At 43.6% G+C, this 4,570-nt stretch overlaps 1 long non-coding RNA gene across 5 annotated transcripts; it reads right to left on the bottom strand.

The window, feature by feature from the left end:
- Window positions 1–515: 515 nt before the first annotated feature.
- LOC129862584 (uncharacterized) lies at window positions 516–4,484 on the bottom strand. Of its 5 annotated transcripts, none has more exons than XR_008760792.1 (6): window positions 4,395–4,484; window positions 3,861–3,907; window positions 3,151–3,687; window positions 1,883–2,242; window positions 1,521–1,677; window positions 516–1,377 (listed from the first exon to the last, which is right to left on the bottom strand). It is a non-coding gene; the product is annotated as an uncharacterized LOC129862584 (long non-coding RNA). The 5 variants fall into 5 exon arrangements; XR_008760794.1 differs by having other exon boundaries at window positions 1,883–2,001; window positions 2,192–2,242; window positions 3,861–4,441; XR_008760791.1 differs by having other exon boundaries at window positions 4,047–4,441.
- Between the last annotated feature and the right edge of the window lie 86 nt (window positions 4,485–4,570).

The raw sequence follows: 4,570 nt of genomic DNA, 5'->3' as shown, positions 1-4,570 counted from the left end.
TTTAAAAAAAGCATTTATCCATTTTCCACTATCAAGTATGCTGTGGGTGTAGAGCAGGTATGGGAAACTGGTGACCCCCCCCCCCCCCCCCATTTTTAGGAACTCTGGAGTCTCAACATACTGAGTTAGAATAGTATTATATACAAGGTGCAATTTTGTAATTTGGTTGTGCATCAGCAGTTTCTCTAGTTATGTCAGTCACACAATTAGCCCATGTCAGCAAAAAATAGAATGTGCTGGCCGCTAGACCAATCTAAATGTGTGGTAATCATGGTCGATTTACCGACCGGGGGACCACTGTTGATTTTGTTGCTCACTCAGATATTTCAAAACTGCAGAAGTTTCTCTCAACCCTATGGCAAAATGGGTGGAATTGTAGTAAATTAGCTGTAAAACACATTTTTCTCTACACCCCATGGCAAAATGTGTAGAAATGCACAAAATTAACTCAAACTTCTCATTTTTGTATATGTGGGTACGCAGACCTGCGAGTCACTGCAGCCCCTCATGAGAGGTGGTGGAAAAAGTAAAGATACTTTTTAATGGAAAATGACTCAAGTATCAAAAGTAAAAGTACAAATATTTAAGAAAACCAGATGGCGTTCAAAATGTAACGAGTACTTTTGGGTGTCAAGGAAAATGAAGTAAAAAGTACATTATTTTCTTTAGGAATGTAGTGAAGTAAAAGTTGTCAAATATAAATAGTAAAGTACAGATACCCCAAAATAACTACTTTACACCACTGATGAGTTCATATTTTTCTGTGGCCCCAGTCAGTTTCCTATTCCTGGTTTAGAGCATGAGCAGTACAAGTCAAATCAATTGTTATTGGTCACACACATATTTAGCTGATATTGTGGGTGTAGTGAAATGCTTGTGTTCCTAGCTCCAACAGTGCAGTAGTATCTAATACTTCAACAATACACACATCTAAAAGTAAAATAATGGAATTAAGAAATATAAGTTAGGACGAGCAATGTCTGAGTGGCATTGACTAGAATACAGTATATACAATCGAAATGAGTACAACAGTATGTAAACATTAAAAGTGACTAGTGATTCCATGTTCTGTTCAATTAGTCACTACCCATTACCATTCTATATCAGACTCCTTATATAGAGGCTCAAGGGACGTTGTGGTCTTCGCAGCTCCTTGTTGGTCACGGACCTAATCAAGTCTATCAACCGGTGTATGGATTCAGTTCCCCAGTCTCTGATGGTCCGTATGTTGGGTGTTGGAGGGGCTGTCAATGTTTCCTCTGACAGCTGCTAGTGTGAGGGGATGCACCGTGTCTGTTGAGGTTGTGGGCCTTCTCAAAGCGTTCCCCACACAGTTCACATGCAAATTCCAGATCAGCCTCTGCCTTGTTTGGTCATCTTAAAGTAAAGACAAAAAGGCTTAGTGAGGGTGCCAAATACAAGCTTGCATTCTTGTGCCCCTATCCATCCCTTCCATTATTACAGACTCACCCAAATCATACCACATAATCAAAGGCTTGGCTAACTCCTGACAGACTCACCAGTGCTTGAGCCCCTCACAACACAAATCAGCAGAACCTTGCCTCCTGATATGAGCTTAATCTCCCCCTGTAGTGGCTTAACCCCTGAGTGGCACATCCAGGTGTTTCCTCTGCTTGAAGGTCTGACCACATTGGTCACAGATGTAGTTCCCCAACTCTATAAAAAGGAGAATGGTCTAACTTAATACCAACACACTGGCAGCATCCCAAATGGCAACCTATTCCCTTTATAGTGCATTACTTCTGATCAGGTGACCAATCAGGCTTTCTAAAGTAGTGCACAATATAAGAACTAGGATACCTTTTGGGACAGACACATCTCTCTGTCTCCAGTAAAAGCGCTGTGTCCAGTCCAAACCTACCAATGTGAATGAGTTGGACCTGTCGCTGCAGGTAGCGGTCAATCATGAAGACTTTGTTGCAGCCTATGGGGAGGGCAGGGCCGCTCGCAGACCTCTTCATAGTGCTCCTTAATGTGTTTCTGTACCCCAGAGACAAAACGGTAATGTACCAACAGACATGTTCATAAGAGGATTAACAGTGCTGTAAGGAGCACTTAATCTGACCTTCATGCCCTGCTCCTTTTTTTTTTTTACAGATAAGCAGCCTGGGTATGGACATTTGTAGATATTGGGCAGGTCCGCTCTGAAAAACAAACATGGATACTTCACCTCAATCCAATTGCTTCTTTTATTCTGGTTCTCTTCTTCGGGGAAGCAATTCTGCAAGGCATGGGAAAAGGAAGAAAACACTGAAGATATCAAAGCCATGATGCCCCTTTTCCGCTAGTAATAAGAGATCTTTCTGTCCACTGATGTGTTACTATGTATTATTTTGGTTTGATATGCAAAATTGCTAGAACCAGGGCATCATGCACCCAAAAAATCTGCAGGGGGCACAAAGTACTTGGATGGGGGGGGTGTTGGAGAATTTTGCATTTTTAAAACACCTGAAACAGTCTTTTCCTGCAATCTAGAGCCATAATCATCATTATGCTTAATTCTTTGTAAAGAAAGATGTATATTTATCTGCATATCTAGGCATACCTCTTGAGCTGTCTGTATCCTCCGGACTGATGGGTAAAAACAACTACAAAACTAAATATGCTTCTCTGCTAAATTCTGGGTAAAAGATTGAAAGGAAAGTCAGTTTTATTCAGTACATTTAGCTATTGCTTGCTTTTCTAGTCTACCAACCTTGCCAGCAGGCATGCCAGTTAAGATAGACAAGCTAGCTACTCTAACTTGATTGATAGCCTGAAATGTCATCTTGGTAGCTAGTTATGAGGTTGGGAGCCTATCTGGGCTAGCTAAAGTCAGCTTCATAAAATTGCTAGGTGGCTAGTAGTATTACAGAGAAACCACAATTATTTTTAAACAGGACAAATCTGAAGGAGCACGTGACCCTGTGCCCCCTATGGGCATGTCGCCTCTGGCTAGAACCCACATCAATCCACTCGCTACTTCTCTAGGTATGGCTCAAATAATTCAGAGGATACACTTTTCCTTTTCTCTTCAAACTCATCCTCGCTGGACACGTTCCTAAGATTTGACACAACAGCCTATAGTTTAACCAATCTTAACTTTCCAGCACTGTATAACTTGAACCATGTTTTTCATTGTTGATTCACCTGGCCTGTCCATGAGCAGGGCTGGTGCAGGAGAGGGTGTCTCCTCACCAAAGAGAAATTCTAGGGGCAAGAGGGTCAAACAAATTAATTTGAACTGGCAACAGGCAATAAGATGGTAACCATCTGCAAAGAGCCATACATGTCAATGCAGTCAAGACTATACTTCAGTAAACACTGAAATGTAATACTGAGTGTTCTGTTTCCCAGGGTAACTTTGGAGGTACCAAAAGCTGTCTGACCATCTGCACTGGTGGTGGTAGCATCAGTGTGGACGGCACTCTGAGTCTGTGGGGTGGCAGCTGGACTGGGCTGGGACATGGTGGTGTTGGTTCCCTCTAGGCTGCTCCTCACCTTCCAGTAGGGGATCACACTCAGTGTCCAGGGTTTGCGCTGGGCTTTGTGGTCTGTGTGTAACTATGTCCATCCACACACCCCCAGACGGCACTTACTGAGCCCCAGCACTGCCTCTCCAGCACTTCTTTCAGCTCAGGGCAAGAGCGGCAGTCCTCTGCATGGTGGTAGGCCCAGGACACCAGGCTGTGGAGACACTTGGAAAGGAGGGGATGGAGGGTGTTGGTAAAGGAGAAGTGGTTGTCAGGTTGGAGGTAAAAGAAATGGGACAATTGGTAACAGTGGTTATAACCATGAAAGCCATCTCTGCCTGTCAAAATCTGGTAATCATCTTGTCCTAATGGAATGTATCCACTTACACAACAAGATGGGATCCACCGTTCATTGAGAGCCCTCTGAACTCTTCCTGAAACCAAGATCAATATCATGTTATAGTTTCACTGCTGTTTTGGGCCAGATTTGCAGACTAGCTCATTGCTGACCCTCGTAGTTTTGCAATCGCCGCTCTCTACATTGTGACATTACAGTTGCTTGCAGTTTCTCACCTGTCTCTGGTGTGCACATTCACAGAGGGCAAGATGTTAACCCTCTGCATAAATATGAGCAGTATTGTGTGGCACTTGTAGCATTTTGTGTGGCAGGTCTTGCAGACAAACCGAGTGACGTGGATCACGGTTCAGTGGCACGCCAACTATGCCCTGAAAGTCTATGTATAAAAACAGTGGCGACTGGGCTGGCTCTGTCTGGATCCCCTGGCCACTTGTCGAAGGCATGCCGCAGCCTCCGAGGTGAGAACTTTCCATGACAAAATGCAGTGCTGAGTCTGCCCATACCTGTAGGATCAGTCAAGGAAGTAGTTTGCATGTGAGAATGTTTAACAGCTGATACTTTACCTTAGGAGGTAAAACACCTGACATTGACCTCAAAATCTAGACTGCTTGTCAAGACTTTTGAAGGGGAATCACAGGATTTCTTTGATCTATGCTGTGGACGCTCCTCCCCTTCTGTCGCCACAGCTGACACTGCTGTGCTCAATTGTAATATTGTAGATCTGTCACTGATGGTGAAG

Source organism: Salvelinus fontinalis, chromosome 9 (genome assembly GCF_029448725.1).
Source record: "Salvelinus fontinalis isolate EN_2023a chromosome 9, ASM2944872v1, whole genome shotgun sequence".
Classification (NCBI taxonomy): Eukaryota; Metazoa; Chordata; class Actinopteri; order Salmoniformes; family Salmonidae; genus Salvelinus; species Salvelinus fontinalis.
This window is presented reverse-complemented; position numbering and strand designations above follow the sequence as displayed.